Source organism: Pogoniulus pusillus, chromosome 12 (assembly GCF_015220805.1).
Source record: "Pogoniulus pusillus isolate bPogPus1 chromosome 12, bPogPus1.pri, whole genome shotgun sequence".
NCBI classification, from domain to species: Eukaryota; Metazoa; Chordata; class Aves; order Piciformes; family Lybiidae; genus Pogoniulus; species Pogoniulus pusillus.
In genome coordinates, this window is record NC_087275.1 from 21416492 (window position 1) to 21439944 (window position 23453).

General features: G+C 45.4%; 1 protein-coding gene across 1 annotated transcript in view; it reads right to left on the reverse strand.

The window, feature by feature from the left end:
* HSF2BP (heat shock transcription factor 2 binding protein) overlaps positions 1–23453 on the reverse strand; it is a 124389-nt gene that overhangs the window by 38013 nt on the left and 62923 nt on the right. The window lies entirely within an intron of this gene.

Genomic DNA, 23453 nt, shown 5'->3' on the forward strand with positions numbered 1-23453 from the left:
TCTATCTATCTATCTATCTTGTCACTACATCATTTCTTGCCTTTCATTCAATTTCATTTCAAAAATGCCCAAGTGACTCACATTGCCAGCAACACAGCAAACTAACTCCAGTCTTGAGCAAACACAACTTTGTGTGAAAAATGCCATGGCACAGGCTCAGTAATATTGTCCAGCTTGGATATGATGGAAATGGAAAACTATCCCCTCCTCAGAGAGGCACTAGATTGGGCAAATAGGTGCAGCATGGAGGGAAATGTGAAAATATAAAACAAAACTAGATCTTACAAAAGGAGTGTGTTCCTTCATGCCTCAGACCCTCTAGATGCTTGGAGGATGATGTGCCGGCTGAATAGACCTGCTCTGGCACCCCTGTTCCCTGGGAGAAGAGGCTTACACACAAATTAACTGTAAGGATGGGATTGCTTCCTCCCAGAAAGTGCACCACAAAATGACTGGGGAAGATTCTTCAGCCCAGGAGGTGGAATTGTGCTGTGGATCACGTAAACACTAAGCATACCCATCCTGAGAAAGCTCAGTTTGTTTGCTGTTAGCTTAGCTGGAAATCAGATAAAGCTTAATTAATGCAATTCACTTATGCTTTTTAGGTTAAATTCTCAACATGCAGATAAAAGTTGTTACAGAAAGTCACAGGCTTTCTCCAGCAGAAGTCAAGGGAAGAGGGAACATTTTAACTGATAACTCAGAGGCAACTTTTTACAACACAAACTGTATTTGGAAGTTGTATCTGGTCCACACTCACAGCCTCCTTTGCTTAGCAGACCAAGAGTGTGACCCTAGGAAAAAAAAACCAAACAAACAGAAAGAATCTCTCAAGCATTCCCTTTTATTACCTCAAATATTCATCTTCCACATTCAGTCACAACTATTCTGCAACATGTTGGAGCTGGCCTTTTATCTTTGCAAAAATATCAATTAATGTACACCTATGTTCACAGAATCACAATGACTTTGCCCATGTCTTATTAGAAACCTTCAGGGTCACAGTGACCTACGAGTGGGTATTAATGTCAGTCCGCATCACAAAAAACATTCCAAACCTTTGTTGCCTTCAAACAGATTAACTCATCACAAGTTTTTCTTTCCTTTCACACAATTTACAAATACAATGTCATCCTCTGGGTCACAGAAAATAATTCCTAGTTTGGATCAACAACATTCCCAAATAACCTAGAGTCCAATTCTTTCCAACATTTTGTGTGGTCAAGCGACAGCCAAATGAAAAAGAAATGGACTGAAACCAGGATGGTAACTGAGAGGGAATATTAAGCATTAAGGATGACTGCTTCAAGCTCCCCAGAAGGCTTCTGGAAACAACACTAAATAATAGAAGAGTACCTTGAAGTTTGAAACACCTCAAGATTATAAACCAAAGTAGGTAACATGAAGGAGAGGAAGGTAACTAGGAGTAGCTGAAGGCAGAAGCAGTTTGCTCAGTCCTTCCCCAGAAAAAAAGCAAAGCCCACAACCCAGGGCTGAGGACAGTGTGGCAAAATGAGGCAGAAGGAAGATGAGCAGAAGGAGAGGCTGGAAACAGCTGATGTCCAGAGCTGCTGCCACAGTGCCTGTGGGAACAAGGCCAAAATGACATTAAATCTGCAGAAGCGGTGTCAAAAGTACACCCCCCTGGCTGGAACGCCACAAGCCCAGGGGTCAGCTACAGGCCACTTATTGCAACCGAGGCAGGTGGTACCCAGAGGGAACATGTTCCCGCACATCCAGCAGACTTAACTTTGGCTGTGCCTCCTATTATCACACCCTGCACTAGATCAAACCATCCAACAGGTGTGCAGGACAAGGCAGCCACTGGAAGGGCATGGCTCATGTGGTACTGAGGACCTGCTGAACTACCCTTGCTCTGGCTTTGCTGCATTTGGAGCCAAGGAGCCAAGCACATCCCTCCCAGCAGAGCAAGGACATGTGTTCCAAGGAGAAGGAACATCTGAGAAGAGGATGGCATTCAAAATGACCCAAAGAGATTATCCATGCTGTCATGGGGGCTGTGCAAGGGGGCAGAAATGGTGAATGGGAAGACACAATGATCAGTTAAAATATTTGTGTTACCTCTGGAAGAGAAGAAAATGGACAGAAAGATAGGTTATAGCATTCTGAGATTGCAAGTAGTAGTTTCCATTTTTTTCTCTATTAACACACACATCCCCCCTTTATCTCTTTTTCTATGGAAATGAAGCACTCTGATTCTCTATCCCTGACTTCAATAACTTCAACTTATTGGTCAATTATTAATTAATTTACTGAGAGGCAATGCTGTCAAAGACAATTTCATTCCTATAACAGTTGCCCTGGAAGAGAAGAGAATTTATCCTACTCGAGACACTGGTATACACTCACCACTTACCAAGCAACAGAGAAGCTGAGAGTGCACATAGCTCTGCAGGGGTGAGGAAAAAAGAGAACAAGACAGGAGCCTGAACACCAGTAACACCTCTGGTCAAGCTCACAGGGTCTTAGATGTGGAGGCCAGCCAAGTGCTAGACAGACTGTCCTGCTGGTAGTATGTTTGGGAGACATGTAGCTTGCAACAGCACAAAAGAAGCTCTTCTTTTGCTTGCATGTGCATCACAGTTTCTAAACTATGCCCTCAGGTAGGGTAAGTTCTTGTGCCAAGGTTAGGGGAGCATATCTGTAAGCACACATCTGCAGATACCTTGCCTGCCCTTTCTACCTGGAGGCAGAGCTCTTTCCTGCCTCCAAAGCACAAGTGTGAAGCTCTCACCTACAGGTGAGTGGGAAGCCATTCATCATGGGTGCTCTCCCGCTTTTTTGGCTGTATATAGGCAGTACTAAAAAACAACCTGCATAAGGCACCAGAATAGAAATGGAAAGCATAACAGAATGATCATATGCCTGGTAGGAGGCCAAATGCTGACAGCAAAGAAGCCTATATGGGCTTGTTAACCTACTAAAATAACATAACTCTTTCCCCAGGGCACATTCCTACATGACTTTTGCCTCAGCAGGTCAGTAAAGATTTGTTTACCAGGTCTGCAGCATGAAGGGTAGCAAATACTAGCTGGACCCTGCTGAGATGCTGGAGAAGAGCTCAGTGAAGTGCAGCGAACTCTTGTGCTGGTGGCGTGCACAAGTGCTGCAGTGCTTTTCCTCTTGCTGAAACCTCCAATGGCAGCTATAAATCTTTCGCAGCCACTTGCAGTGGGTATTTACTAATTACAGCATCAGCACATCTTGTACCAGTCTGGGGGTCCTCAGGATAGCCTAGCAAAGGAGCAGAAATAGCTTTGCAATGAAGGCAGGTTCAAGGAATGAACGTCTCAGCACTGATCTCCCTGCAGCTTTGGAGGCAGTGCCAGGAAAACTGAGGATTACAATACAGAGAACAAGAGTGTTAAATCTGCCTAAATAACAGACTGCCTTTCCTCTACCCGGCTGTTCTGGGTAGATAATTACACAGATTCTCAAATCAAAGAAATATAAAACAGTCTGCAAATGATTGCAATGTTGATGTGTTGGCAGTCCAAACCATGACATATGGTCCTTCAGTATGCCATCCCAGAGAAGAGGCTCACGAGCAGTGCTCATTATGCAAAATAATGTCATAAATAACAGAAAGAGCCTGATTTTAGAAATGTGCTTGAGGTGGCCTCCCTTCTTAGTCCCACAAAAAGAAGACAGTACGTGTTTCACAGAGCTGCTACCAGCCTGGTGATAGGCTCCCAAACGCACCTCCCTTGAGGGGGAAGGAAGGTGAATCATAGCCAGACAGGATCCTGGCTCAGTCAATACCCACACACAAACTTTGCTAAGCAAAGTCAAGATTTCAGCACTACTGATCACCGAGTACCAGGGGAGCGGGTGTGTGTTTGCCACCAGGCCTGTTTTCGGAGGACCTCGTGGCAATGTGCCAGCCCTCACCCCATTCATTAGCAGGATTTGGACCTCAAAGTTCACCACATGGATCCCTGACACAGACGTGGTGGAGTAAGGCATGCTTGCGTGTGCCAGCTGTAGGCCAGGAGGGGAGAGAGGTGCGACATGAGCACCCCAAGGACTTTCACATACCTTCACCCACAGCAGCAGCAGGAGGTTCAGTGACACGCTGTCCCAGCTGAGGAGGTGAGCATCACTCCTGCTGGCACAGGGCTTGCGCCGTTCCCTAAAAGTGAGACCTTTCTGCTCTCCTTTTCCTTCATGCTGTTCTTGCCTGAGCTCTCCTCTACTGCGGCAATGCCTCGCTTCATACCTTCACAACTTCCACCACCCCACCTCAGGCCCCGGTCTGCCTCTCACTTCATCCCCTATGCCTGAAGGACACCTCAGCTGTAGCACAGCCAGCATGCCTGGCAGAAACCCTGAGGCCCAGAGCCGCCCTCCTCCCTGACAAATGCAGAAATTAACTTCCCTGTGCAAAGGTTAAAGACAGAGCCCATTTATTTTCTCCTTACCCTTGGGGCTACAAAGTTCAGCTGCAAAGAACAGCATCCCTGCACCAAGTGGCTAGGGGCACTGAGATTAAGCTTGTGGCCCAGAAGACAGAAAAATCAGGGTTCCCTACTTGCATCCTCAACCCACATTGCTCCTGCCCCATCAGGACTGCAGGGTGGAAGAAAAGGTTGGAGGGGGAGGCTGTGCAACCCACTACACTATTCCTCCCTTAAGGTCATTGTTTTGCTGCTTGTAGCCTTGGCCAATGGGCAAGCCCAGCAGCTGCTCTGGACACAAGTCATTTGCTGTCGAGTTTATTATTCCAGGAAAGGCTAAAGGGGCACATTGACATTGCACTTGCCTGCCTTACTGCACACTGAAATCCCAAATTCTGCTGTGCTAACGGCCTCAGGTTGCCTTCCTCTTACCCTGTCTGTGTTAGGCATTCAAAGACACAAACACAACTCTGGTAACAGCAAAGAGAAGCTCAGAGAGGACATGGGAGGCTACTGCCTCTTGAGAAGGAGGCAGCAGATAAACAGGATCAGGGAATTTTGCATAGCTCAACTTGCCAATTTCTGCAAAAAAAGGAAATGTAGGCAGTGCCTGTAGCCTTGATTCAGAGGAGAAACCTTTGAAATGCTTGCCAGACAAAACATGTTAAGATACAAGCTGCTTTTCCTCTGTACCAGCAGGCAGCACAAGGAACAGCCCTCCTCTGTGGTGGCCACCTTGTGCCAGGCACAGTTTGTGATGCGCAGCTGGCCAGCAAGAGCCTTGGGAGCCAGGCAAAGCAGGACTGATCCCACATCGCAGGCTCCAGCTGCCACTGGGATTCAAGCAGGGAGGTCAGCAGCAAGATATTATGTTAAGGACCAAACTGAAAAAAATCCCTAAGAACTGGTTTCCCAGGAAAATCCTCATTTGTTTTTCACCTCTTTGTTTTTGGTGTGCTACAAAAAGAAGACTTGAAAATGAAAATATTTGAAATGGGGTAGAAAGAAGTTGAACCTGAGGTATTCTTTGGAGAAAGTATTTGGATTTTCAGATGACAATGGGTAGTTTTGACCTTTCCATTGGAAAAGCAGCTATTTCATGTGAAAGGTCCTGCAGCTGGGTTGGGGCAATCCCAAGCACTGATACAGACTGGGCAATGACTGGTTGGAGAGCAGCCCTGAGGAAAGGGACTTCGGGGGACTAGTGGATTAGAAGCTCGACATGAGCCACCAGTGTGCACTTGCAGCCCAGAAAGCAAACTATACCCTGGGCTGCATCAGGAGCAGCACGGCCAGCAGGTCAAGGGAGGTGACTCTCCCCCTCTACTCCACTCTAATGAGACTCCACCTCGAGTACTGCATCTGACTCTGGAGCCCCCATACGTTTCTGGAGGAAAGATATATAGATGTGCTGGAACACATCCAGAGAAGGGCCACAAGGATGATCAGAGGGCTGGAGCACCTCTCCTATGAAGACAGACTTAGAGTTGGGTCTCTTCAGTCTGGAGAAGAGAAGGCTCCAAGGAGACCTTATTGTGCCTTCCAGTATCTGAAGGAGACCTACAGGAAAGCTGTTGAGGGACTTTTTAGGGCATCAGGTGGCGATAGGACTAGGGGATATGGAGCAAAACTAGAAGTGGGTAGATTCAGACTGGATGTTAGGAAGTTCTTCACCATGAGGGTGGAGAGAAACTGGAACAGGTTGCCCAGAGAGGTGGTAGAAACCACATCCCTGGAGGTTTTTAAGGCCAGGCTGCATGTGGCTCTGGACAACCTAATGCAGTGTGAGGTGTCCCTGCCCATGGCAGGAGAGTTGGAGCTCTGTGATCCTTGGGGTCCCTTCTAGCCCTGACAATTTTGTGATTTTATGAAAATGTCTGCATGAACCTGCTAGCTCTGACATTTAGCCTCACAGCAACAGGCACATTCTGCAGTGCTCAGGACTTTGCCCTGCAGGAACATGATGTCAGAGGGGCCACCCTAGCACCATATCTCTGTCCTCAGGAATCTCACACCTCCCAGTGGAGAGGACATTACCGTAACTTGCTTCTGCCCTGGGATAAGGCAAGCAGCCAATGTCTCTCCTCAAAAGCAGAGCCCTCAGCATCCTTTTCCTGCTGGTATGAGCCTAGCTGGGATATTTTGGTGAGAAGAACTAGATTACAGGCTGTAAAAAGGAAACAATGGTGAGGTCTACTTTATGCATAAGCTTGCTGAGATGTATAAAAACAAGAACATAAACATAGAGAAGGGAGTTGCTCTTGGGCTCTAGCTGCATGCACTTCTCTCTAACCTGCTGTCTAATCCTTCTGCTTCCTAACCTCTCTGGACGATCCTCCAAACTCACCTTGAACGTAAGGCAAAGTCTGGGGTAAGGCAGAGAGGTGGGAAGAAGGTGGAAGGGTGGTTCAGAGGCTCTCCTGGGGACTCTGTTTCCTGGGAGTGGTGTTGTGTTTCTGTATCACTTTTTAACTTGTATATTTCTGTACATAGATTGTAAATATCTGCTTGTATGTTGTGCTAAGCTGTAAATATAAGCTTCATTCTTTAATTTTTCAGATCATCTGAGTCTAGTCTGGGTGATTCTCACAAGTGTGGGGGGGTGGCTAACACCCAAACCATCACAGCTGGTCTGGAGCACAGCAAAGCCCACCCCATGATTTTCAAGGCAGGACCAACTCATCTCAGAAACACAGACAAAAGGATGCACACATGAGGTCTGCACAGCATGCACATCCCCTGGAGTGGGAATGAGGTAACCAATGCAGGTTGTGATGATGTAAGGTTGTGGAGCCCTCCTGAGTTCCCAGGGTGCTCATCTAGGATTTGCAGCTGCCAGTGATGGACAGAGACTGGTGTTCCCCAGCAGGAAGTTCCAAGTCAGAGCTGCCAGTTTTGCCTTTCCAAGAAGGCTGAGTCTGCAGGCTCTGCACTTACAGGGACAAATCAAAACCTAGCACAAAAAAAAAAAAAAGAAGAAGAAGAAAAGCTGCACTCTAGGACAGTTTAATCCTAACCAAGTCCAGCTCCAATGAAGAAAAATCCAAGCTTTTTGTTCATTTAAAAAAAAAATTATTGACTTGTGATTTAGATTTTTCAATCTTGATCTGGACAGCCTTTTGTAAAACTCACCACTACTGAGTTATATAGGCAAAGCATTAAGTGAGGAATCACAGTTGGTTTCCCTGCATCTGATCTGAATTTTCTCTCTTTCACATTGCATAATACTTGTTCTATCCTCAGGGTACTCTTCTTGCATGAGGTATTAGTATTACTCTTAAATTCTGTTTAGATGGACTTCCAGCAAGCCTCAGACAACTGCTAGCTTGGTCTCACAGCACAGGACCATTTGGTACACAGCACATACAGCAGGAATAGGGAAAAGCTGCTTCTTCAGACAAGGTCTCATGTGTAGCAAGCAAGTTAGCACAGTAGCTGTTACAGTTTTAGGACTAGGGCTCTAAATTGTAAACAAAATTATCCAGAGAATTCAAGAGAGCACAGGGGGATGGACTCTGCTCTCCAAGGGGCTGAACAAAATATAAGAGGTATGTTTAATCCATTCCATTGGTCTAAAAAATTCTATATATTTTGAAGCACAGCTTGTTCTTGGCTCTTTTCTTGCTTCTCTTTCCACCTTTCTCTCCTTCTTGCCTTACTTGACTGTTCTCCTTGCCATTGTTTGGGTTATTGGTAAGAACAGTGACTGGGAGCAGGGAGAGATAATATTGTGTGAGCTGGTAACAGCCCCTGGGCTTTGTCCAGGGGGGTGTGCAGGGGGTAGCTGGGCTTCAGTCTAGCTGTATATGTACCTATGTATTTCTGTATGTTTATTACCTTTTATATTTAGCCTACTTTTGTAAATAACTATTTCATTTTACTTCCAAGTTCTGAGTAAGTGTGGGAATTTACCTTTGAGGGGTAAATCCCAAATTCTATGTGGTGCAAACCCACCACAGCAGCCCAGTCCTTCCCTGCTTTCCTGGGCCAAGGGGGCTGCAGGTAATCTGCTTTGTTGGCCTACTCCACAGAGCTCTGTGTCCAGCCAAAACATCGTCCTTCACAGCCCAGCTGTCACAATGTCTTCAGGCAGGTCTGTTGGCTCTCAGGAGCACAATGCTGAGCTGGCAGCAACTGGCAGGTTGGCAGCATGCAGAGGCAATGCCCAGGGCTGGGAGGAAGATGGATGACTTGGGGTGGAGGAAGGGATGGTGACCCCAGCAATGTAATTCAATGACATGCCTATGGGGATCCTAGCAGCTTGCTAGTGGGTGGCCATGCTGGTCAGCAAGCTGAGCTGGGTCCTGTGCTGTCCTGAGCAGTAACACAGCTGGATGCTAAATGATCATAAACATTGGACCTGAAGCTTTACCCTGGATCAAGCCCTGAGAAGAATCTCAACTCCCTCTCCAAGTGTTTCTCTCACAGATATACTGTATGTGACTATCAAGTCACATCCATACAGAGATTGCTTAGGACATTAGAGACAGGTAAGAGAAGCTGCAAGTAAAGAAGAGCTGTCAAATAAAAGTTAAAAAAATAAAAAATCAAATATCCTACAGCAGTCCAAAGTAATAGCTTGGCTTCTGTAAGGGTAAAATGAAACATGTCAGTCTGTAGAGTTGTGCCATTTTATGTCAGATGAAGGAGCTAGCTTCTCATCTGCTACACCGTTTCATCATTTCCTTTTCCAAGAATGCACATTTCTGCTAGTAATGATGTCAAATAAATCTTCACTAAAATGTAAACATGTTTATGATTGTACTTACTGACTCGTCTCTTTATTAAATGAGGACAATAGGATGATGCCCTGATATTTGCTAATGGGTTACTCCCATCTAACCTTTCCTTGTTCTTCCAGATCATCTGTTTTCATTTCATCATGCAACAGTTGCCAATAAAATTAAGTCAATTAAATTAAATGTCTATTATGTTATTTGAAATCAGGCTGAGACCTTTTTTCTTTTCTCAGTCAGTGCTCTGAGAAGATTTTTTGATAGGGCAGCTGGGAAATATGGAGCAGATTCTCATCTGCTGTAAATTGATTTAGCTTTACAGAAATCAATAGAATGGCATCAGCTTACCTCAGTTGAGGGACGGATCCCTGACGTATATGAATAAGCCTCAAGCCTGTCTTTGGGCCAAAATTTAGGTCTGGAATCACTCCCTCGTGCAATCTCAAAGATCTTGTCCATTCACTGAAGCATCAGCAGTTACCTCTAATGTAAGTTCTGCAGCTAGGTATAGCCTCAGCAGCCAGATACGCGGTGCTGCTACACCACAATCTCTTCCCTATGGGAATACCTCTATTCCACTACAGAAATGACCTTTCAGATTTAACTTTAGATGTGGAAAAGACTCCAATGCCACATAGTAGTGTCTGCATGAAGCTGCCTGCTTTGGTTTTCTGTTGCAAACCATTTTATTGCCTTTTCTAGAAGAGACCTTAATAATCTCATTTGGTGATTATTTACATAAAAAGGCACACAAAGGAGAAGTGTTCTACATCCTAACACAAGCCTAAGCTCTGGCCTTGAAATGCTTTCCAAGTATCTTAAGAACTAGTAGTGTGTATTACAGCTATAAATGGTTTTCATTTGTGGACAGCTATTTCTGAAAGAAGAGTTCTCCTTTCTGGGCCAGGCTTCCAGTGCCTTTTTGCTGGAATCAGATGCTTCTTTGGAAACACTATTTACAAGGTCTTGTAATGACAGGATGAGGAGTAATGGGTTTAAACTGGAAGAAGGCAGATTTAACCTAGATGTTAAGAAGAAGTTCTTTATAGTGAGGGTGGTAAAACATTGGTATGGATTGCCCAGGGAGACTGTGGATGCTCAAGGTGCTCAAGGCTAGGTTAGCTGAGACCTTGAGCAACCTATTTTAGTGGGAGATGTCCCTGCCTATGGCAGGGGGTTCTAACTGGATGATCTTTGAGGTCACTTCCAACTTAAACCATTCTATGATTCTATTTCATCCTTAATGAAAATGCTAAGGCTGATAAAGCAGGGTGCCCATAATTTCTTCCCCCACCTTATTATGGGACATGCTGCCCATAATCTGTAAATGAGGGAAGAAAACCCTCTTCAAGTATCACAGTATCACAGTATCTCCAGTGCGACTCACTGGCTGGTGTCATCCCCAGTTCTGTCTCATCTGCTCACCCACACTGCCTCTGGCATGTCCAATATAAACAACAGGGAATGGCCTTTCATGTGATGGGACAAGACAGAGGCCTCCAGCCAGTCAGTGGAAGACAGTGGGTTGCAGCCAAGGGCTCTGCCCCATCCAAGGTTAGTGCATTGGGGCAAGACATCATTTAGGAGACATACAAATTTGCTTGTACCTCCAAAGCAGATGCAACTGGAAGCCAAACCATTAGTGGCACTGCTTGGTAAGCTTTGGGGGCTGCATTATGAGGATGTGTTCTCAGCCACTAAGAAACCTTTGACTGCAGCTTCCAGCAGCAGGACGTGTGGTCTGCCTGGTGGAAACCTTGCACTGGGACTATCTCAGTAGGGTGCTGGTACATGGTCAGAGAAGAGAGGAGAAGCTGCCAAGGCACCTGTACACTGGCTAGAGGAAGCTTCCTGAATGGTGTTGGGATGCAAACCCATAGATTCCTGGTGGAGGCAGAGACACCAGCTGGAACTAGCTAAGTGATTTTTGTGACCTACCTTTCTATAGCCCAAAATGTCAGGCTTTGGATGACAAAGAACATCTTATCCTGCACCTCTAAGACAGTTATTTTGATGTACCCTTCTGACGGCATAGAGAAGTAGGTTTGCTCACATCTCCCCAGGATACATTTTTCTCTTTGTGTTTTAATCTTTCCCCTAGTAATAAAGAATGACTGCAGATCTTTTCTGTAAAATTCTTTTAGAGCCAAACACCATCATCTAGCTCAAATGATGGCCCTGGATGTTTTTCTCAACTTTAAGGTGGTGAACCTCCCTTAACAGTCTCTCTGAATATTCTGCCAGAAGTAATCTGTAAAGTCTTAACTCATCATATCACTCCTCTGTTAGCAATGATCCTAAAGAGCTAGAGCAGGAGTAGAAAGTGGTTTTGCTGTCTTCCTGCAGACTTGATGACAAAGTTAGCACAATCCCCGTCAAGTTTAGACAAACTCTGCTGTGGAAGGAAGGTAAATAAAGGCCTGGAAGAGCTCCTTCATAGAGACTGAGAGCAGAGAATATGTTTACCCAAAAACCTTAATGCAAACTCGGGAATTAACACTGAACAGCTTTGTGTGTGTTTCCATGTGAAAGACTTTGTAAGCAAAACTTTATTTAACTCTCTGCTGTCACAAATTCAAACAGTGAAACAGCTCCTAAACCTAATTAACTCAAAATGTTTGACATTTAAGGGAAGCTTTGAAGCGCAGAAGGGCTCCCTATCAGCCACAGCTACAGTGCAGACCAGAAGTTTCTCTATTCAAACTTCAGATTTTTTTTAGTGCCTCAGGATCTGTATAAACTACATGAAACCTCACACAAAACTCAGCAGCACAATTCACTCCTAGAGTGCATAAATAAATCCAGGATAATAACTTTGAAATGATCTAGACATTTCTAACTTTAAGCAGAAAATCTCAACTTCTTTTCAGACCCAAGGGGCACGCCAGTGAATACAAAAGATACTGTCACATCATCAAAATGCAAGGTGAAGATGTCCCTTGCAAGGTGTTGCAAGGGGGATAGCATAAGAGATCAGAGTTAAACTGTCCTCTGAGCTGTCTCATTTCTGCCACCGAGCAAAGAATGGACTGGAGATACCCCGGAGTTCCTTCCTGTAGCAGTCTCTACTCAGGACTTGTATAAGCTGCATGACACCTCACACAAAATTGAGCAGCACAGTTTTCTCCTCGAGAGCATTAAAAAAGGCCAGGATAATACCTCTGAAATGACCTAGACATTTCTAACTTTAAGCAGAAAGTTCCAACTTCTTTTCAGACCTGAGGGGCATGCCAATGAACACAAAAGATGTAGTCTTTGTGCATCAAATTGCAATGTGAAGATGCCCCTTGTGAGGTGCTGCAAAGGGATAGCGGGAGAGATCAGAGTCAGGCTTTCCTCTGAGCTGTCTCCTTTCTGCCACTGAGCAATGGATGGTTTGGAGACATCCCAGAGTTTCTTCCTACCAGCAGCCCCCTACTTTGGCTAAAGCCTATCTAAGGATAGAAATTTCACCATTTTCTTTCTTCAAAGGATCTTGTCATTCATTTCTGGGTTTCCAGCTCTAAGCAGTCTCTGAAATGATGCAAACAAGACTCAGCTGCTCGTTGCCTGTTAAGGACCCCAGTGCTGCAGTTTCATCAGCTCTGTACAGAGCTAATTTTTGCTGAACAATCACAGTCTAGCTGCTGGAAACTCAAACGTCATCAATTTCAAGAACCATAAAGGTGAGTTTCCTCCCAGGAGATCCACACCTCTCCCATAACTGTCAAATTAATGAAGTTACATTAGGGTAGAAGTGATGTAAATGAAGGGAACACTTGCTTGGCAATTTATCTGCTGTGTCAGCAAAATGTTATCACTCTGTTCATTTGACACCTTTTTAACACTACAGTGATCTTCACAGAATCATAGAATCAGTTGTTTCTGTTGGAAAACATCTCTGAGATCACTGAGCCTAATCACTGACCTAACACAGCCACAGCCATTAATCCATGCCCCAAAGTGACATTTTGTAACACCTTTAGGGACAGTGACTCCAGCACCCCCCTGAACAGCCTATTCCAATGCCTGGCCACCCGTTCAGCAAGAAAGTTAGTTGCCATCCCTAGAGTTGATCAAGAAAAGACTGGATGAGGCACTTTGTGCCATGGTCTAGTTGATTGGACAGGGCTGGGTGCTAGGTTGGACTGGATGAGCTTGGAGGTCTCTTCCAACCTGCTTGATTCTATAGTTAAACCTCCCTTGGTGCAATTTCAGGCCATTTCCTCTCATCCTATCATCTGATACTAGGGAAAAAAGACCTAACCCCACTTCACTACAACCTTCTTTCAGATAGTTGAATAGAGCAATGAGGTCTCCTCAGCCTCCTCTTCTTCAGACTAAACAATCCCAGTTCCCTCAGTCACCACTCTTAATACTTATTCTCCAGGCCTTTCACCAGCTTTGTTGTCCTTCTCTGGACACACTCCAGCAATTCGATATCCTTCTTGTAGTGAGTGGCCCAAAACTGAACACAGTACTCGAGATGCAGCCCCACTAGTGCCAAGTACAGGAGGACTTCTGGGCACCCACCATTCCTGATACAAGCCAGGATGCAGGATCAGATCCTTAGGAAATTATGACATCAGGAGATTCACACCACTGAGAAAATCCTACTGCATTTTCCATCTTCAGTGCACATTAAACATCAGCAATTACTTCCCTGGGGTTACCCCTATGTAGAAGTGAAGTAGTAGAGCTTGGATGCCTTCATTTTTGTCAAGACAACACACAACTTCACAGTTACTCCCAGTTGCTCACATGGAAACAACATCTTGAGGTGCTTTACTGCATTACAGCTTACAAAGCAAACAGTGGTAGTCACAGTGGTGCCACAGCTAACTGCTGCTTCTGTGAAGCCTTAGAGCCACAGCCAGAAGAGCTTGGTATTGGTGAGAGAGCTTTTACTCAATGCACTCAAGGAAGGAACAGGATTTGGCCAACAGAAACAGCAGCAGAATGACTTCTCAGTCTCTAGACATGAATCATGTCCACAATTCTCTGATTGGCCTGTGGTGGTGAGGTTTAACTGGGATTACAAGAATGAAAGTATAAACTTGTAAATAAGATCATCTGAGTTTGCATACAGTAACCTTTGCAAACCAGGTAGCTTTTCCTTAAAGAAAGATCTTTCTTTAGATCTTTAGACCTTTAGATCAAGATGCTCCAACAAGACTTAATGATCACTTTGACCAAAACTGAAGTGTCGCTGTGATAACAATCAGCTTGTGGAAGGCTGTGGAAGAAAGTGCACCATGCTCAGGATGGGCCAGGTCATGGAGCTGCCTGAAGGGTTTGCAAACAAGGGACATCTGGTCTGCTAAGTCACACGTGCACAGAGAGCCTCTGTTGCAAGCAGTGGCCAGATGGCAAAAGCATCATAGAAAAGCTGTGTCCCATGTGCCTCTCACAGAAGACATAGGATTTGACAGTATAATAGAAGAAATCTGAGGAAATCTAAGTTCCAGAGGTGGATGAGAGGCTTAGCCAGGTGCTGCATAGGATGGGGTATGCAGCAGTGGCTCCCATTCATGACAGCTGTGGCAGGGGGTATCTTGTCCCCCACACAAGCAGCACCCCACATGTGCTAAGGAAAGATGCTGCACAATATTCCTGGTATCCCCATGGGGCTTTCTTTGGGCCAGAGCTGCCAAGGAGGTCAGTAGCCTATTTTAAGAGGTCTGCCTTGGCTAGTCTTCTCCCTTGGGTATTGAGGCTCTGTCTGAACGCTGCTGCATCTGGCTGTGGGCACCTCCACATGGGGAAGAGAGCAATTTCCCTGTCAGCTTTTCACTGAAAGAGTGGAAAACCACCAGCAGGAAAGTGCAATCATTGTAAAAGAAAAGAATGATGAGATGATGTGTGGATGGGGGTGGGCAGCAGTCATTTGGTAAGCTGATTTACTGAGCAGGGGTTATTTACAACAATATCCACAGTGCAGTGATGGAGCTGTTGCTTTCATGGGAGTGACACGCCTGAGCCCAATTTTAACAGCCAGGGTGTTGCTGTGTCGCAGGTCCTGGCTTTCCTTTCCTGTCAGGTAAACTGAACACATGGACTGCTGATTTTTCCTCTCCTCTCGTTTGCTAATGGAAAAAGGAATTTCATTGCATTACTCTGGATGCAAAAGCTGAGAGAACAAAAAGAAAGTATTGCAAGACTTAGAAAATCACAAGAGCTGGCAGCACTGTGTAGATTCGTCTGTATGTTACTCATTCTAGAATAATTGGGAGAGACTTAACTAGCCCACTGGCAGAGTCTGGGACACATTGGTGCCTTGCAAAACTCAGAGCAGAGGGCAAAGCAAAGAGATAATGAAGCCCAACCCCTGCAGATGCAGAATTGCAGCACCGAGTCTTGCAAATATGGCCTGTCTCCTTTCCCCTGCTGTGTCCCCAAGTCCCTGCAGATTTCCTCATGAACAGGTACTCCTTGAATCTTTTAGTGAACAAAGTCCATATGACAAGAGCATGATATAAGAAAAAGGGCTTAATAAATTATAGGCAGTCCCAAGTCAATGTGTCTAGACTGCATCCAGTAAATGCTCCCTATGCTATGTGGGCCAGACCAGCTTTGATTCCCACTGCCTCTGGCATTTCAGTGACAAGCAGCATTTTGTGGTATAAACTTGTGCTTAGTTCATTCACACTTCCCTGTGGTTCTCTTGAGACTTACTTGATATAGCATGACCTTCTCAGTGCCACCACAGTGAGGACCTGTGAACCACATCCTGTGTTCCTCATGCATTTCATACTTTCATGGCTACAGAAATATTCACTCTAACACCTCAAAGAAAATGTTAAAAATACCCTTTCAGAAAAATGTCTTGGTTGAATGTTTTGAGTCTTCTCTCAGGTCCAGAACTTCAAAACCAGTTCCCCATATGCTGTCACAGTTTAAAGGAGAGCAACAGTTTGCATTTTGTTTCTACACAAGCAACTTTCCAGGTAATCATGGTAGCCCTGTTTCTGCCTGATGAAAGGCAGCTGCCTTAACCAGACATCAATCAGACCCTTCCCCACAGAAGCCCATCAAGTCTAGCATCCTGCAGCACCTACATCTTCCTCCTTTCACTCCAGTACAGGTTAGAAAGCATCAAAAGGGGCTTGACTGATATAAAACTGTAAGAAACAAGGTATTGTTAGGCATGGTGGTTACAGCAATATGGCACCTTTGCTGGACAGAAATACAACCATTTCTTTTGGCAGGAACCAGCAGCAACAGAACCATTGACATGGGTGAAACAGTCTGTGCTGAAGGACTCTCAGCCATCTGCAAAGCTAAGCGAATAAACTTCAACAGTCAAGGTAATGCAATGATGTGGTAGGTAAACACAACATGTCACTGTATATATACACAAGCACCTTCATGCAAGTATATATATTCAAGTAGAAGCATTATTCAGATAGAGGTCTAATGCCCAACTGATGATGCCCACTAGTGCAAGGTGAAACCAGCTACCTGGAAGCATTGCTAAGTATCTCCTTTTGTGGCTGTAGAGCTGCTAAGCCACATTGTAGAGGCAGCAATAGCTCTTTCTTAGGGAGACTGTGCTGCACAGCCCCAGACGGCAGGCTGCTGACTCCTCTTCCCCGTGTGCCTTTCATTGCAAGCCAGAGCAAGGCTGCAAGCAGGATTTTCTGCCTTATTACCTACTCCTGCCCCCTTCACCGGAGTTTACAAGAGCCTGAATCTGGCCTGGCTGATTTAAACAAAGTCCTCAAAGAAAATGTCACTGTATTTTCCTAAGCACGGACAGATTTAGAGAGCCTAGAGTAGCAAATGGCAACATGAAACTCGCTTGCTTTGCAAGCACAATCTTGCTGATGCAAACCAAAAGACACATGCCAAGGGAAAGTTTAATAGTCACCTGGAAAAAAAATTAACTCTGGTTACATCTAATTTTCTAATGGCATATTGTGTAGGCAACAAAACACCCACAAATAATTTTGGGACCAGGGATGTTCCCTCTCCTAATTGTTTTCATCACGGGGGCCGCCAGGGCTCTTACGTGCGCTTTCGGCTGCCACTATGAAATATGTGTTCCCTGTTTGTTCTTGTTCTGCCTCGGCAGGAAATCAGAGACTCTGGTTTCCTGCAGCCTGCAGATGCTTTATTCTTTGTATTCCCCAAATAGGAAGTCCTGGGGTCATTCTCCCAAATATATGGAAACTTAATTTCATTTCAGTGCAGGATTAATCACTAGGAAGTGTCAGGACATTGATGGTCTGATAACAAGACAGTTAGAGCAGAAACCTTTTATGGGCACCAAGGCTAAAGCATTTGGCAGCAGACGTGAAGCTGTAGCCTCTGCACCGAATGGGGAAGGAAGGCTACCTGAGGAGAATTCATGCCGGCAATTGTAAGAGGGGTGTTTTTTAAACGCCCTGTAAAACCCGACTAAACTGTTAAGCTTTTTTATATTTTAAGAGGAAGGTAGATTGTTTCTGATGACTAACCCCTGGGTTTGATGACTAAGCTCTGTATTTTTTCTCTACAAATCATAACAGTCTACAGTGAACATCCTCTCACCACAGCCTAGCAGTGGCACATCTCCACTGGGCTGAAGGAAAGGTTTCTGATTTGCACTTTTTGAAGCTACAGATCAGTCCCCTACCACCACTGCATGTCAGAATGGGTGCAGATTCCTCAGGCTAATGGATGCAGTGGGAACACTGAAAAAAAAAAGTAATCACTAAGTTTTAAGTCCATAAGCAACTCAATGGAGTTTCACTAAGTGTGCCCAGATTTTGTGCTTAAAACACCGTTCAAACACAGTCAACACTACACTGACAGGAAGTTGGCAACTACCACTAGTCCCAGTGTAAGCCTGGGAAAAGTGAAGTGCAAAGACTGAGAGCTTGGTCTGTGTCCACAGAGCTGGGCTCTTTGTCAGCACTCAGGGACTGACAGAGTCAATATTTATGCAGCATCCAGCTTTTCCTTAGAGCTCAAGGCACCCTGCAGAAGAGATGCTTTACCTAGCATCCAGTCATGGACCCCATCTCTCATACTCACCCTGCTCAGATCAACAGACATTTTTTCAGCTTCTTTTGAAGTTTGCTTTAGGGACAGGTACAACTTTGTTTTATCATGACATTGGGCTGTGTTCATCTTAGCTGCAAATGGGACAGAAATGCAGCTCTGTAAGGAATTAGCATGTTTTATGGCAAGCAGTTAAGGACAAGAAAGAGTTGTGGAAAACATTGTGTGAATATAATGGCATCGCTCACCTTCGAAGAAGAGTTCTATCTAAATCATAGCACTTAGTGAAGACAGTATGCTTCCACAAACACACTCAGTTTAGCATATTCTATAAGGAAGAAACAGGGAGAGGATTTGCCTTTATGGAAAGCAAGAATGCCTTCTCAGAGACCAGCAGGCATGCAGTGCCCTGCCCAAACTGCCTTCACACCAGTACACAAATGGAGCTGTCACCTCCTTCCTTTTAGAAAAGCACTACAGCAGCTGAGCATTTCAATTTATGCCCTTCTGAGCTTGTGTGAAACCTGCTACGGAAAAGCAGCCAGATCAGTTCACTGTGCTTTGCATGCCTCCTCCATTTCCATTGTCTGAAGCTGGCGATGAGAAAAAATGAGCATGGAGAGGGATGCCCTCTGCACATCACCCTCCCCAGGTAGCGAAGCTGAGATGTTCTACAAAGTCTTGAGCAATCCTACAGGCCATTTCACCGAGCAAATCAACACTACAAAAATGTCCATCAGTGAGCAAGACTAAAATATCAACACTATGCCCTGGGAATAAATTGTTGGATGCACAGATGGTGAAGCAGGTAAGCCCTGGGGCAGGAGTCTGCCACTCTTCTGTCTGAACCCAGCTCAGCAAAGCTTCTCACTTCTTGCAATTAATCCCTTTCTCATGTAGTGTGGACATTCACCTAAACTCAATAACAAATCATGGGATTTGAGCATAAGTTTAATACTAAACTCATAGTTAAACATTCTGCTGAATAGAAATGGAGCCAAAAAATGGCTTGTATGCTTTGCTGAATTGGAATCAGCTTGCTGGAGTTCAGTATCGGTGGAGAAGGGAGATTACTCTGTGAGGATGACTCACTTCACTCAAGCCCAGACAACCTCAAGCTCCACAAGCCAGATCCCACCCTGCTTGTAAAGGAGACAGAACACAAGAGGCTGGAATTGAGCAGTGATGCATATGATGACTGCCAGAAGGCACCCAGGACACAAAAATAACAAATGCAAAAAAGGTTCTCTGCAGAGCATCACTCCCTTGGGGGGATCTCTATGAATCTGCAGAAACACTGCGTGAATAGAGTGCTGTGAGCCTACCTAACTGACGTATGGCAATTGAGTCAAACCACCAGCACTTCAATCAGCTCCACACAGGAGCCTTCACCAGCAGCCAACTTGGCTGATTTATGTCAGCAGCGTCTCCTAAAGCAGACTAAGCTTATATTTGGAAGGCAATGATTTGGAAGATTTATCTTAATGTCCTCCCTGAATAAAATAAGCTTTGTTCTTCTGCTGGTTGAAGTTCTGCTTACTCAGCAGGTTTTCCTGACCTACCTAACCCACGTTTGGGATATAATCTCTTTTCCCCAGAAAAACTCCAGAACATCAGCTTGACTGAGGAGATTGATGCAGCAGTAAACACACATAAAGAAGGCAGCCTAGGAAAAGGGAAATATAAAGAGGACAAGAAGTAGGGAATTTAGGATAAAGAAATCCAGGCAAGGAAAGGCTTCCCAATGGTAAAACATTTGTGTTACAGACAAAACGCAAAGGGAAAAGGCTAAAACCACTTATCACAGAAAGTCATGCTAAAAGCCTGTCACAGAGAGAGTTTACATTAGGGGACAAACAAAAGACATCAAGAGAGACATAAAACGTTGCCCTGAAGGACATGTCCTCTTCAGAAATGGCTGGGCTCTGGAGGACAGAGCAATTGGTGATGAGAGGGAAACAAGAGAGGTCCGGCTTAAAGCATCCTGCTGAAATGTGTTGACATACTTGTTTCAGTATTTGAAGTCTGAATTGGAATAGTAAGAAAATCCACCTTTGATAAAAGCATTTTGTCAATGGAAGGGTTTCTGTGAAGGGAATCTGAGAAGATTTATGGTGCACATATGTGTTGCCCAGGGCATGAGCTGGCTACAGATCCCAGCAGTGGGTGGGAGTGGTCCCTAACCAGCTTCCATGCCAGGCAGTTCAAGCTGTGGCAAGCAGACATCTCCTGAGCATGGGAGTTGGCACCAGTGAGATGCCTTCAGGGCCAGATCAAGTCCCTGTGGAAGGCTGTTCTTGCAACAGCACCATTTTTGTGCAGCTGTGCAGAGCTGGGATCAGGGAAAGGGGCAAGAAGTCCAGCAGGGTATATACTGAGAATAAGATGACCAATGAGCAAGAATTCCATTTCAGAGAAAAACAAATAAATACAAAATAATTATTTCAACACTTGTTCCCTGCTCCTTGCCAGAACAGAAATTCAGTCTTGGACTGTGTCAAGATGGAGAGAGGAAGGAGGAGAAGAGATCAGGGGAAAGGGCAAGGAGAAGATATGGAGTGCCTCAGCAGAAGGCAGCTCAGGCTGCGGTGAAGCCAACATGCTTGAGGTCAGACGGGAGGAGCACTTAATCCTCAGCATGGCCATTCATTTTGTCACTGTTTCTAGGACCTCTCAGGGAATGGAGTTCTGTGTCTGAATCGGTGTCTGACAATTAGTTGCTGACCCAGATGAAGGCATTAACAACTTGGAGCACCTCTTTCACATTGGTTCCCCAAGCATCCTGTTAGCTGTATGCTGTTAGAGCTAACCTCACCTAACCTTACATCACCATGTTGACATAGCACTAGCAGTGTCTCTCATGGACCTGAGTGCTCACCTCAGGTGCTTTCTTTCTGCCTTCAAACTCTTCTTTCAAGGTCCTTAGCTTGTTGAAGTGCAAAATCTTTCAGCTTCACGATTGGAAATATTTCAAAAGGAAGTACTTTCTCTCTACATCACACTACACTTGGAGCTTCTGGCAGCAACCAAGTTCTTGCCCTAAGGTGCCTTTCATCACATCATTGCTCTGCAGAGCCCCCAAAGTTTCCAAGGAATGCCAACAAAAACACTGAAGCTGCCTGTGTCCAGCTAGGTATTAAGTAGGCATTCCTTCACCCCTGCGAGGTGCCATGAGGCTCCACAGTGCTTCTCCCAGGCTGAAGGGTCATGTTCCATTTCAGCCACTGTCAGTGAGACCTTTTCTGTGCATCGCAGACCTGGCCCTGGGCCAGAGAGGAGAGGTGTTCAGGCAGCGTGGCTGCTGTGGCTTCCTCAAGTTCCTCATCTCTGCAATGAGGGAAACCCTTACAGGGGAAGGACCATTCAGAGATCTTGTGAATTAGACAAGTCCTAAGTTTTCCTGAGAGCATCTTCTAGACTTCCAGCCAAAGGTATCCCCAGGAGTTTAAATCCAGCAGGTCAGCCCAGCCTGGAGAAGCCTGGTCACAAGGTAAGGTGACATTTGAGTTTGTGGAAGTGATGGAGAAATGTCTACAGTTTCTAGCAAGAATTAGCTATCTGGAGTCACACGTGTAAAGGCACCTAGCAGGGGTTTCAAAAGATCCCAAGATCTCAATCTCCTAACTCATTAATTTCAATAGAAGTTAGGGACCAAGGGGTTTCTCAAAGCCCCTTTTCTCCCTCTCACACAGAGCTCATTGTGCACCTGATCTTTGAAAACTTCTGGCATCACCCACTAGCAGGCTTTTGACCCCAAAGACTGAGACTCCACCACCATCAGCATCAGCTGTCCACACTAGCAGGTCACCTGGCTAGGACAGCACCTGAGCAGTCACACTCATGCAATTCCCTCTCCATTAAATCAGTCACAATGTGTGGCTCAGTATCTCTGATGCTTTACTCTGTCACTCTGGCATTTTGCCTGCTTCAGGAGGACAAGTATCACTTGATCTAGCATGAAGGCTGCTTCAGTAACATTAACCCACCCAAAACCATGTTGTCCAGTGAATAAGAAGCAACAAGGAGATTCAAAACAGCTGCTCACTGTTTTGTGCTGTATGGTTGCAATGGGCTTGGGTCAGTGTTAGGTGTCCTGAAAGTTGATTCACTAACTCATTGAAGCACTACTTGGGAAACTGGAGTACCAATTCCACAAGTACTTAAGCGCTCCTGATAATTTTTCCTTCATGTCATCTCTTTCCTCTCTTTCCTCCCACTTTCTCCCCTTATTCCCACTGTTGTTTCAGGAGCAAAGAACTGCTGTCAGTGACACGAATAGCTCTGAATTCACACAGTATCACAGTATCACAGTATCATCAGGGTTGGAAGAGACCTCACAGATCATCAAGTCCAACCCTTTACCACAGAGCTCAAGGCTAGACCATGGCACCAAGTGCCATGTCCAATTCTGCCTTGAACAGCCCCAGGGATGGTGACTCCACCACCTCCCCGGGCAGCCCATTCCAGTGTCCAATGACTCTCTCAGGGAAGAACTTTCTCTGCACCTCCAGCCTAAATCTCCCCTGGCACAGCCTGAGGCTGTGTCCTCTCGTTCTGGCGCTGGCCACCAGAGAAGAGAGCAACCTCCTCCTGGCCACAACCACCCCTCAGGTAGTTGTAGACAGCAATAAGGTCACCCCTGAGCCTCCTCTTCTCCAGGCTAAACAATCCCAGCTCCCTCAGCCTCTCCTCATAAGGCTTGTGCTCAAGGCCTCTCACCAGCCTTGTCACCCTTCTCTGATCACTTGCTTACAGCTTTGGGTAGTTGGGTTTGGTTTTTTTCATCAGAAGGTTTTATTGCATTTATTCTCTCCTCCTTTCTTGCACCTGTGCCTGGCCTCTTCCTCCTTGCACTAATATTTCAAGACTCCCCCTCAGATGTTCTCATAACAGAGGCATCACTACTGAGTCATCCCTTCACATTCAGCTAGTTGCTGATCCACATCTCGCTGCTTCCATCTCAAGGGTTGTTCCCTTCTTCCTCTCATCCATCTCCAGCGGCCCATGGTTTAGGTATTTCACCCTCAGTAGCTCCTGCTACTTCCTCCCTGAATTTTCTCTCCTTTCTCTGGAGTCTGTATTACTGAAGACGGTGCCTGCCCCTTTCCTCTCTGTGTTCTTTATTTGAATGCCTTCCTCAGATGTTCTTCCAAGCTTCTGGCCCTCCCTCCTCTCACCCCACTATGAAAGCAGCTACTTTATCCTCATCCTTAGAGTCACTACGGATGCAGCAGGGACCGGCTTGGCAATGTTTCATTTTGATAAATTTCCATGGGAAATAGATTTCCCTGCTTTGTTTTTGCTTTTGTTTCTTTACTCTGGCCACCAGAGTCCT